This window comes from Gopherus evgoodei, chromosome 4, assembly GCF_007399415.2.
Source record: "Gopherus evgoodei ecotype Sinaloan lineage chromosome 4, rGopEvg1_v1.p, whole genome shotgun sequence".
Classification (NCBI taxonomy): domain Eukaryota; kingdom Metazoa; phylum Chordata; order Testudines; family Testudinidae; genus Gopherus; species Gopherus evgoodei.
The window spans coordinates 124,260,438-124,273,135 of NC_044325.1; positions in this window are offsets into that span (position 1 = coordinate 124,260,438).

Genomic DNA, 12,698 nt, shown 5'->3' on the forward strand with positions numbered 1-12,698 from the left:
TGTCCTGTAATCTTACCCCCAGTAGAATAAAGGAATATAAGAGCATTTGAGTGAATTGTTTCTCTTTGATGAGGTTTAGGATTGGACCCATCTTTTATTCATTTTTTGAACATTGGCTGTTAGGGCCACAGCTACTTGACGATGAGTACTAGCACCAACTTTTTAACAGCTGTTGCATCTACTGGTCTGTAAGGACCTGGCGTTTCAGTTTATTAGTGGTGCTCCACCTACCCACCATTGTTCTGAAAGGCACATGTCTTTTCCAGGTATTGCCTTGAATGGGATAACTCCAGAGTCCATTATGACCATAAGAATAAATGGTAGTCGCTGATCCCAATCTTTACTCTGCTGGTTTACTATTTTTTTAAAACCTGTTTTAAGAGTGCGGTTTTTTTTAAAAGCTGTTTTAAGAGTGCCTGAACTTGGAGGTGTTCTGCTATATGCAATATCTTCTTCATTTTAATGGCTTGACAAAGCCTGTAAGTAGTATTCTTGATGAAATGGGGTCCTTGGTCCAAATCAATTTTTTTGGAATACCGCAACTAGTTGTTATTGGCTCAATCAGCACAGGGGCTGTTGTTTGGGCTGTCCTGTTTTGGGTGAGGATTGGTTTACTCCGCTTTGTAAACAGATTATCAATTATTAAACAACACTGACTACCCCTGGCTTTTCTTGCTAAAGGGTCAATGTAATTAAATTGTAAACGAGCCCAATGCCCCTCTATTCTCTGGTGTTTTAGAGGCTTTTGGATTATTTTCAAACTAACATTATTGGCTGTACAGGACAGACAGTTATTTACAAACTTATTTCATATTGCTGGTTATATTTGTGAGTTTAGTTTTAGTAGCTAGGATAAATTTGGATGTATGCTGCCACATTGTCCATTTTCTGTATTTTTTTTGCCATGATCTTTGCTCGAGTGGAGTCCTGCTTTGAAGGGTGATTAAATCTATTTATTTAGGGTTTTTTTTGTTGCTGCAGATATAGGGGCTATGCCTTTTTTGGTTGCCCTAAAGTTCCTTTTTTATTAGGAGTAAACCCTCTTTCTTCTTTATTTAAGGCATAAGCCATAAGATGGAGCCCTGTTCCATGGTGCTGACTTAGTACCGCTCCCCATTTCATTTTTGTAGTTGCCAGTTGTAGCACAAATGGCTGTCCCACCTGGGAATATGCTAACACTGGAGCCTGGACTAAGGCCTGCATTAACTGGATCCTGGCTTCCTGCTGCAAAGGGCCCCTGTTTTGTTTCACCCCCTTCTTTAACAACTTATGCAGCGGGGCTGCCCTTTTTTGAAAACCCCTTCATAACATTTTGGGAAAAATTAACCATTCCCAGAAAGGATTTAAGAGCTGTGACATCTGTGGGAGCTGGTAATTTAAAACTCAGCTCTTCTTTTTGTTGATTAGGGGAGCACCTTCCCTGTCCCAAGTCACTTCAAGATTATTTACTTGTTGGGAACACAACTGGGCTTTTTGCATTTTGTTTTTGATGAACCCAGCTCCTGAATTTTTTGTTACGCCCTATTTAATACTTTCCATTTTTTTGTTGTTTGAGTGCAAATTAGGATTTTATTTACATAAGAAATTACACTGGTTTTCTTTTATTTTGCATTTTAACTACATGGGCATGACAAATAACAGGGGCTTTGCTCCAGCCCATGAGGACCCTGGCAAAACACAACTGATTTCCTTGAAAGGTAAAACCAAATTTGTAAAGGGATAGCAAAGAAAGCATCGGTCAAATTCAAAACTGAAAACCACTGGTCCCCGCCTAGGCTGGAGGTTATTATCTTCTGCTACATAGCTACTATGGGGGCCATGGGTGTGTCACCCGATTAAGAGGGCAAAAATCAACTACCCACCTTCAGATCTTGCTGTGACTTTTAAGGATTGGCCAGAGGGCAGCATTACTGAGACTTGACTGTTCCACTAAAACCATTGGCCTAAAAGCCCATCAATTGGCCTAAAAGCCCATCAAAAGCTTCAGCCTTTTTTTGATACCTGTACTGTTCCTGGGGTGGGGGATTGGGATCTGTAACTAGGGTTGTTGCCTCAACTTTACCACATTCTATTTTATTTTTGGCCTACATCTCCCAGTGGTTTTTTGCAATTGTTAGAATTTCTGGATCTCACGTTGGCCACTTTAGCTCTTTAGATGCCTTAAGGGCTGTTATTCAGGAGCTTACCACAAATTTACTTGTTTTTAGGATGTACCAGGAGGCATTTTTCATAGAACCCTGTTAGCAAAATTAATTAACATTTTAAATTTTGTAAAGTCATTAATTTTTAAAATACCCTTTTTAGAGTTATTAAGCTAAATTGCCTTTTATGTATTTATTTATTAATTTATGTAACTGATACAAAATATTTTTGCAAAAAAGGAACAGTACTTTTTGTCTTACTGAACCCCTGTATGGTCTTCATTCCAGCCGGAGGGCCAAACGGGTTTTAATTTTGGATACTACTCCGAGAATAAGTGGCACATGGATTTAACAAGAAATTTTGTCCAAACACCCCTCCTTCACACTCCTCACAAACCGTGAACCTCCTCCACCCATCGGTGTCCAAATGTGCCATTACTGTGGGTGCTGTAGGTACAGGGCCTCCCTACAGGGAGGCAACCGGTGAAGGCATGGCGGTGCACTTGGGGTTTTCCCTGCCTGCTCAGCCAGCCTTAACAGCTGGGGGGCAAGGTGTTAGGAAAAAGTTTGTTAGGATAACTTTAGAGAACTGTTTTACAGTATATTTTATTATTTAGTTTTTCATAATTAATTTTAGAAAACACACAGGTTATAGTGACTCCTATTGGGTCATTGCCTTTTTTAATTTAAATTACCTATTGATTAATAAACATTTGAAACCATTTTAATTATAATGAGCTCTCAGATTAAAGGTGCTTTAATTTCAGGTTTTTATATACTTTTTTTTAATTTTAATTTAAAAAAATTGATTAGCAAAAACTGTAAGCCTAGAGCTAGTTTAACCTCATAGACTCATAGACATAGACTTTAAGGTCAAAGGGGACCATTATAATCATCTAGTCTGACCTTCTGCACAATGCAGGCCACAGAATCTCACCCACCCACTTCTGTAACAAAGCCCTAACCTATGTCTGAGTTATTGAAGTCCTCAAATTGTGGTTTGAAGACCTCAAGCTACAGAGAATCCTCCAGCAAGTGACCCATGCTGCAGAGAAAGGCGAAAAACCTCCAGGGCCTCTGCCAATCTTCCCTAGAGGAAAATTCCTTCCCCACTCCTAATATGGCAATTCTGAGCATGTGGGCAAGACTCTCTAGCCAGCACCCAGGAATGAATTCTCTGTAGTAACTCAGATCCCACCCCATCTAACATCCCATCACAGACCACTGGGTATACTTACCTGATGATAATCAAAAATCAGTTGCCAAATTAATTGCCAAAATTAGGCTATTCATCATACCTTCCCCTCCATAAACTTATCAAGCTTAGTCTTAAAGCCAGATATGTCTTTTGCCTCCATTTCTCCCCTTGGAAGTCTGTTCCAGAATTTCACTCCTCTAATGGTTAGAAACCTTTGTCTAATTTCAAGGCTAAACTTCCTAGTGTCCAGTTTATATCCATTTGTTCTTGTGTCCACATTGGTACTAAGCTTAAATAATTCCTTTCCCTCCCTAATATTTATCCCTCTGATATATTTATAAAGAGCAATCATATGCCCCCCCCAACCTTCTTTTGGTTAGGCTAAACAAGCCAGGCTCTTTGAGTCTCATAGACTATTAGGGTTAGAAGGGACCTCAGGAGATCATCTAGTCCAACCCCTTGCTCAAAGTAGGACCAATCCCCAAATGGCCCCCTCAAGGATTGAATTCACAACCCTGGCTTTAGCAGGCCAATTCTCAAACCACGGAGCTATCCCTCCCCCTTAAGATAGGTTTTCATAAGATAAGTTTTCCATTCCTCGGATCATCCTAGTAGCCCTTCTCTATACCTGTTCCAGTTTGAATTCATCCTTCTTAAAAATTGGAGACCGGAACTGCACACAGTATTCCAGATGAGGTCTCACCAGTGCCTTGTATAATAGTACTAACACCTCCTTATCTTTACTGGAAATACCTCGCCTGATGAATCCTAAAACCGCATTAGCTTTTTTAATGGCCATATCACATTGGCGCCTCATAGTCATCCTGTGATCAACCAATAACCCAAGGTCCTTGTCATTCTTGACATTACTCCCTAAATGCATGACCTTGCACTTTTCATTATTAAATTTCATCCTATTACTATTACTCCAGTTTACAAGGTCATCCAGATCTTCCTGTATGATATCCCAGTCCTTCTCTGTGTTAACAATACCTCCCAGTTTTGTGTCATCCGCAAACTTTATTAGCACATTCCCACTTTTTGTGCTAAGGTCAGTGATAAAAAGATTAAATAAGATTGGTCCTGAAACTGAGCCCTGAGGAACTCCACTAGTAACCTCCTTCCAGCCTGACAGTTCACCTTTCAGTATGACCCATCGTAGTTTCCTCTTTAACCAGTTCCTTATCCACCTTTCAATTTTCATATTGATCCCCATCTTTTCCAATTTATCTAATAATTCCCCATGTGGAACGATATCAAATGCCTTACTGAAATCGAGGTAAATTAGATCCACTGCATTTCCTTTGTCTAAGAAATCTGTTACCTTCTCAAAGAAGGAGATCAGGTTGGTTTGGCAGGATCTACCTTTTGTAAAACCATGTTGTATTTTGTCCCAACTACCCTTGACCTCAATGTCCTTAACTACTTTCTCCTTCAAAATTTTTTCCAAGACCTTACATACTACAAATGTCAAAGTAACAGGCCTATAGTTACTCGGATCACTTTTTTTCCCATTCTTAAAAATAGGAACTATGTTAGCAATTCTCCAGTTGTACAGTACAACCCCTGCGTTTACTGATTCATTAAAAATTCTTGCTAATGGGTTTGCAATTTCATGCGCCAGTTCCTTTAATATTCTTGGATGAAGATTCTCTGGGCCCTCTGATTTCATCCCATTAAGCTGTTCGAGTTTGGCTTCTACCTTGGATGTGGCAATAGCTACCTCCATAGCCTCATTCCCATTTGTCATCCTACCATTATCCCTAAGCTCCTCATTAGCCTCATTAAAGACTGAGGCAAAGTATTTCTTTAGATATTGGGCCATGCCTAGATTATCCTTAACCTCCATTGCATCCTCAGTGTTTACTCGAACCAAGGTTGTCCTCTACAACCATTTCTTCTATGAGGTCCTCCCTACTCACCAAAATCAAATCTAAGATGGCATCCCCTCTTCTTGGTTCTTCAACTACTTGGTGAAGAAATCCTTCAGCTATCACATCAAGAAAAATCTGAGCCCTATTATTCTTACTAGCACTTGTCTTCCAGTCTCTAGCTGGGAAGTTAAAGTCTCCCATGATCACACAATTCCCATTAGTGTTTACTTCATTTAAAACATTAAAGAGGTCTCTATCCATATCCTAATCAGATCCTGGCGGTCTGTAGCACACCCCAAGCACTATCTCAGGGGAGGCTCTAGTAGCTTTCTTTCCCAGTGTGATTTTTGCCCAGACAGACTCTGTCTTATCCATTCCATCACTTCTTATTTCTATACAGTTAACCTCATCATTGATATACAATGCTACTCCATCACCTTTGCCTTTATTTCTGTCTTTCCTAAACAGCACATACCCTTCAATACCTGTACTCTAGTCATGACTACTATTCTACAATGTTTCTGTTATCCCTACAGTATCCGCTTTCACTTCCTGCACCAGTAGCTCTAGTTTCTCCATTTTGTTAACTAGGCTCCTCGCATTAGTTTACAGACATCTTAATTTTTGCCTTTTGGTTTCACTGTCATTCTTTACCTGGTTAGGCACAGACAATCTACCACAAGTATCACCAATTAGACTGGTATCTATACTTCCCTTAATCCTTATGTCCATTCTCCTGCCCATGGCTGCATCCTCTCTTAGTTTGTTTTCTTCCCTCTTAATGCTGAATTCTGGCGTGGAGATTACCTGAACATCTCCCAACCATCTCCCCCAAATTCCTAATTTAAAGCTCTCTTAATCAGTTGTGTCACAAAACATAAAATACAAAAACCATTTTAAAAATTATTTTAATTAACCCTTAACTATAGAGTGTATTTACTTCATTAAGTTATAATAGCTAAACACACACAATATAATTGCAATTAGCTTAATTCAATTTTAATTTTAATCCGCCCCAACAGTACGGCTGATTCTTTATGACTGTGACATGGAGGCAGGGGCAGCTCCAGGTACTAGCATGCCAAGTGCGTGCCTGGGGTGGCTAGCCAGGGGATGCGCTCTGCTGGTCGCCGCGAGGCTGGAAGGCAGGTTGCCTTCGGTGGCATTCCTGTGGAGGGTCCACGGGTCCCGCGGCTTCGGCGGACCTCCCGCAGGCGTGCGGCTGAATCCGCGGAACTAAGGACCTCCTGCAGGCAATCCGCCAAAGGCAGCCTGCCTGCAGTGCTTGGGGTGGCAAAATATCGAGAGCCACCCCTGCATGGAGGAAGCGGAAGGGTCTGATTCACAGCTGTTCTGACAGCTTTGTCACACCAGGAATAGTCATGTTTGATTCAAAAGCTGATGGCCTGACTTGGTTCATGAGGCCTTCTACACCTAGCGGAGTAACAACAAGCTGCAGTGTAAGACTCACAATCTAACGTCTCCTCCCATTATGGCCTATGTTTATGGCATTAGCCTGAGGCTCAGGATGCCTAGGTTCAATTTCTGGCTGTGCCACAAATGCCCTGTGGGATCTTGGGCAAGTCACTTTCCTCCTTTGTCCTGCACTTCTCCATCCGTTCAATGGGGCTAATGATTCTCACTTTGTCTGTTCAGCTCAGAAGCTCTTCAGAACAGATGCTGCCTTCAATGGGGCTAATGATTCTCACTTTGTCTGTTCAGCTCGGAAGCTCTTCAGAACAGATGCTGCCTCTCACTATATGCAATGTCAGTGCCTAGCAGAATGAGATTTTGATTGCAGCCTCTGGCACTACTCCAGTACAAATAACAACTCACTGAGTCCATGCAGAACATCCGCTAGCGGATGGCAGGAACTATCTCCATGACCAGGGAGGGCAGCATCCTGTGGGTGAGGGAAACTGTATCTTTCAATGGTTTAGTTCTCTTACAGCAGCTGGTGAAGTGGAGAGCAGTAGCTTGTGTAGCAAGTGCTAACAAAACCTGAGTGTCAATATGCTCAAACAGAGGAGGCAACTTTGACTTTAATCCCTGTTAGTAAAGAATATCTCATTGTTATATACATAAGAGGGCAGTGTGAGCTGAAACTGATTATAAACCACCAATTGCCAAAAGGGGTCTGGCAGAAACCCCTCGTGAGAACATAGAGAATTTTCGCATTGACAATTGTAAGATTTGCAAATCGAATACAAACCTGGGAGAGATTTCATGGTTGTGGACATGCTCTGGAGAGCATTGGATCAGAGTGCAGTGGAGCAAAGTCCAGAGTTTTATATTGTATATGTCAATCTGATTTTAAAAAAATCCCTGTCTTGTCTCTGTGGTATGAGGACTGTGATTGCTTAGAGCTAGTGCGCAGGATGAGTTGCTGCAGAATGTGATTAAGGCTATCAGCACGGGGTGGCCACGACTGAGTTTCCAGCCATACAACCAATTCAGGAGTAGCTGTTGGTGCTGGATGGTCTTTTGTTTAAAGGTATCAGGGTGGTGGGCCAGTAACATATTATAGAAAAAAATGTTAACAAGGATACATAAAGATCAGTTAGGGACTGGAAAATCTAAGAGAAGGGCTAGAGACATTTTTACTGTACTCAAATGAACAGCTAATTCAGAATAAGACACTCATTCCAGAATAAGAGCATCCACATAGAGTTAATCAAGAACAGCAATTCTGATTTAAATTCTCACCTTCTCTTAACACAAATGAACTTCCCAGCATAGATAAGTCCTGAGTCCTTTTCCTTCAAGTCAGAGTGACACATTTTTCCAAAATAGTTGCTTTTACTGTCAGAGGCCTGGCCCATAGCACAGAGTTAGGCCGAAGCCCGGCAGCTGACGTTGACCGAGTTGTGCATGTGGCTACACTTGAATTTGTCTCCCCATGATGTAAGAGCCCTGTTATGCTGACACCACCTCCCCGAGCAGTGTAGCTCTACACTCAATGTTCTTAGGGCAACACAATGTGACTGTAGACACTGTGTGACTTATGTCAACCCGAACTGTCCTCCAGCAGCTGTCCCACTCCACTGTAAATTTCACTGCCTAGGGGTCAGATAGAGCAGAAGGCCTCCCCACGCTCCTTCAAGCCCTGCAGATTTTTGAAATTCCTTTTCCTGACTGTCCGGCTTTGCAAGCATTCCTAGCAGAGCTCTATGGTTTACTGCAACTGCCCAGCTCACCATACCAGCTTCATGCTCCAGAAAATCTCCGGCCAGGAGTAAACAGGAGATACTGGTTCTCCTGGGCTTGTGTGGAAAAGAGGCTGTGCAGGTACAGCTCTAAACCAACCGCAGAAACGTTGACTCCTATGAGTAGATTGGAGAACATTCCAAGTTCATAGATTTCCATCTTCACGTGGCTGTGACCTGAACATGGGGATGCCCTTCACAAGGAACAGGTGAGAGTTAGAGGACGTTTCCTGGCTAAGTTTGAAAAGAAATGCCTCTGGGTTGTTCTAAAGAACAAAACGGGAGCAGCACTGAAGAACTGGAGTTGGATACGAAGACATTTGCCTCTCGGTCATTGGTTCCTATCTGACTGGACCTCTGTTGGGAGATTTGGTATCACCATGAGAATGGAGCTTTTCACACCTTGGGCCCCAGTTACAATATTGCCATGTTGTGGGGAACTGGTGTCTCTATGGGAACTGGGATTTGGAGTGTTACATCTCCAGCTCATTGGTATGATTCTGAGCCAAGGTCAGTACAGGGAGCTGCAGTTAGTGGACTGGAAATAGGATGTGCAGCATAAATCTGAGCAACTGGCTGACTCAGGGGAGTGCGCTCCAGAGCATGTTACTTGTATGGTGCTGGTTCCAGCTCAACCAGTACTGTAGTGAAAGGCTTTGTCACGTGACAGCTCTTGGATGATACCTGTAGGTGAAATATGCTGGAATTCTCCAATAGGTGTAGGGTAAACGGCAAGTCGTGGTTGGGAATGAGAGGACTAAGGCATTGGTGGGCTATGGAGGCCACTAGTGGAGGAGAAGAGGGAAGAGATGTCCAACCCTCCTTGGTTAGAGGGTAGGTTCACTGTGACATAGGATTTAGGGGGAGAGAAAAGGAGATCCTGGATGTCTCCCAAACTGGCGAGTGATTAACTGCACTGGGAGCAGATCATGGGTTCAAGTCTCCAAGGCTGGCATGTGAGGGGAGGTCTCACTGTTTAGCCCTGACACTGCAGCCTTCCTATTCCTGGCAGGAGGCCATCAATGGATTTGGGCACCAGGCCATGTGCCCACATGCCAGGAGCAGCTGCCCTGCCAGAAAGCACAATGAGAATCTCAAGAGATTGAAATATAGCATTTAACTTTCCATTTAGCACTATCCTCTCCTAACCCTGTGGGGACAAGCAAACACCAGGGGAAGGATGAGGTTTCAAGGTGACTGGGAGTGAAGTCACCTTAGGCCAGTGACAACCCTAAGAAAGGGGCGTGGAAGTGGGCAGGCCTAACTTTGCCACATTGTATATGAAAACTTATCAGTTTGAACAAGTTTATCTGAGTGGAACTGGTCCTGAAAATCCGCTTATCCGGTGTCCCCTGATGCCCCACAGTGAGGTCCTGGCATCTGGTGTTAATCTCGCAAATGGGCAGGTATTTTCCATTCCGTGCTGTAGGTTTTTCATCAAAGAGGTGAACTAGATCAGATTTAGAGAAGGGAGGTTTGCTTTGAGACATCTGACACCAGAGAGACAATACAGGCACCTTGTAGCATTCTGAAGCAGTAGGGATAAATCCTGTCGTATACCACCCTCTGCTTTTCCAGTTTTAGGTCTCCATCCAGTTCTGCCAAGGCCTCGCTATCTTGACCTCATTATTATAGCCCTGGGATATGAAATACACACCCAGTGCTGCTAAAGCGCCTCAGTCCTGAGCCTTAGGCCACCTTGCGGTTCCAACTCTCAGACCTGACACATCCACAGCTCTTCTGATGCCCCTCAATCCTGACCTGCAGCTCCCCCTGCTAGTCTATAATATACTCTCTTCTATAGAAAGTTGGCTGATCATAATCAATTGTGCTATTCCCATTTCAGAATTCCTTGCAGCCTGCAAGAATTTGTGACTGATTTGAGGATGAAGAGCTGAACTTTGAAGTTTGGGGAGGCTAAAACTGAGTCAATGATAAGAGTCCAGATTGTGACTGGGATCCGGAACAAGAATCTCAGAGGCCACTGGAAGAGCCATATTTAACCATTGACAAATCTGTTAGAACTTATCAAGCAATGGAAGTCACCCAGTCCGAAAGGAAGATTATGGAGGGTGGGCAGTGCTCTGAGACTGTGGACATGGTAGAGACAAGTCAGAGTTCTGCAAAAAGAACACGTGGCTTGTATTGGTTGCCACAGTGTGTACTGCTCCAGGTTAATGCCTGGCATGCGAGAAAAAGATGCATGAAATGCAATGGATTCCAACACTTTGCAAGAGCTTTAAAGAATCTTTTTGTTCTAAACAACACCAGCTTTCCAGCCTCACACAAAATGTGCAGTGTGACTGCTGGAGGTATGGTTCAGGGTGAGACCCTTTGGCAAGTAATGCACAGAGTGGCCTGGACAGCATATTCCCAGTCCCTATTATTGAGTTCAGCAGGCACTATCAGTACCAGATGGGACTATGTTTAAAGTAATCAGGATGGGGCATCAGAAGATGCTACAATAAAATGTGTTATGAAGGAGAAATGAAGGCGATTTAGGAATTGAGAAATCTAAGAGAAGAGCTGGAAATGTTTTACACTGACCTCAAATGAACAGCAACTTTGAGGAAGCCATCAAGGCTTGTCATATATGCCAAATGTACAGGCCAAGTCTAGCAAAAGGGCCAATGTTGGTGGCACAGGAATACTTGGCCACCTGGAGCAAAGTAGGCAGAGATTTGTTTACATTGGCTGGAAAAGAATGATGTCTTCCTTCTAGACTATGCTCACTTTCCTGAGATAGCCATACTGGAAGATACTATAGCTGAACAGGTGATTGTGCATGTCTATTTTTGTAGCCATGCTATACCTGACAGAGTAAAGTCTGACGATGGGCAGCAGTTTAGTGGGCATGGGTTTGAGCAGTTTGCAGTGAAGTTTGGGTTTAGACATGTAAGTACTCAATGCCCATTATCTCCAAAGCAGTGGGTTGGTGGGAAATGGTGTTAAACTAATAAAGCGACTACTGAGAAGGGCTGTGGAGTCGCACTCTGAGCCAGGCTTAGGACAGTTCAGTTACAGGATGGTACCAATGAAACGTGGTGTGTCAGCTGCAGAAACGTGCTTTAACAGAGTGCTGAGAACTGGGTAGACTGCAATGATAGAAGCTGCTCTCCCAGGGACTGGGGATTTGCAGAAGAATAAAGAGAGACAGAGAAAACATATTAAAAAAAAGCCAGATGATTTGGGATCCTGGGGTCTTCCACCAAATTGTGAGTATGATGAAGCGCGCATCTGTGATGGAAATCAGTGGTCTCCAACAGTGATGATATTAAGGAGACTGGTCTGCAGTTGTCTGAGGCTGTCACCCCAGATGGCCTCATACTGATGAGGGATAGGTGACACCGTCTCCACATCCAGAATAGAGGGAGGAGGGTTGCAAAGTCAGATGTTTGGCCTGAGAGGATCTCAGTTAGGTAACAGATCAAGACAGCCGAGCTGCAGGATATGGAACAAAATGGACTCACTGCCTTCTGACAACAATAGTGCTGATCTGGCAGGGAGACCAGCACAGGGCACCGGAGATTAACTGAACTTTATTAGCAAGTTAGTAGGATGGTTATAAGTGTTTGGAGGAGCGAATTCTATAAATGTTGTTTGTTGAGTGGTGTTGTTATGACATAGTGGCTGGACATTGGGAATTGTACCTTTCTGAGCATTCAGCTTCCCAGACACAGGAAGTCTTGGGGAGGGGCACTGCAGAAGCCCAGGCCTTGTGAAGCAGAGGCAGGTGGAACTCAGTGACTGAGTGAAGAGAGGCTCTTTCAAGCCCCTTGGGCCAGAGTGTTTCCTGAAGTTCACATAGCCCTCCACCCAGACCAGGAGAAGGAACAAACAGAGGCAGAGGCTCTAGAAGCTCTCAGAGCTACCTGGGCACCAAACCAGAGCCAACCAAGAGCATGGCAATTCTTGTGTTCCTAAAACTTGTTCCACACTGGAGCTTTGTCAGGTTTAAATTCTTGTAATTGAGACTTTTTCTGCTGTTTCTGTCGGTGAGCTCATGCATATTCATCAAATATTTAGATCAGGGCATTGAGTCAGTGAAATAGAATCTCCATAATTTCTAGACCATCAGCCTTAACAGGGCCACCAGTGGGAGGCAATATAGTACACACAGCTTTACCCAGACAGGGAGCTGAAGGTAAGGGGCATCACGGATAGATCTCTTATTGTGAATTGAAGGACCCAGGACAGCAAAGACCTCTGTCCCCAAGTCAAATAACTGTTCCAGCTCTGACCTGGAAGGGTTACCTCTAAAGGTGGGAGAAAAGAGAGG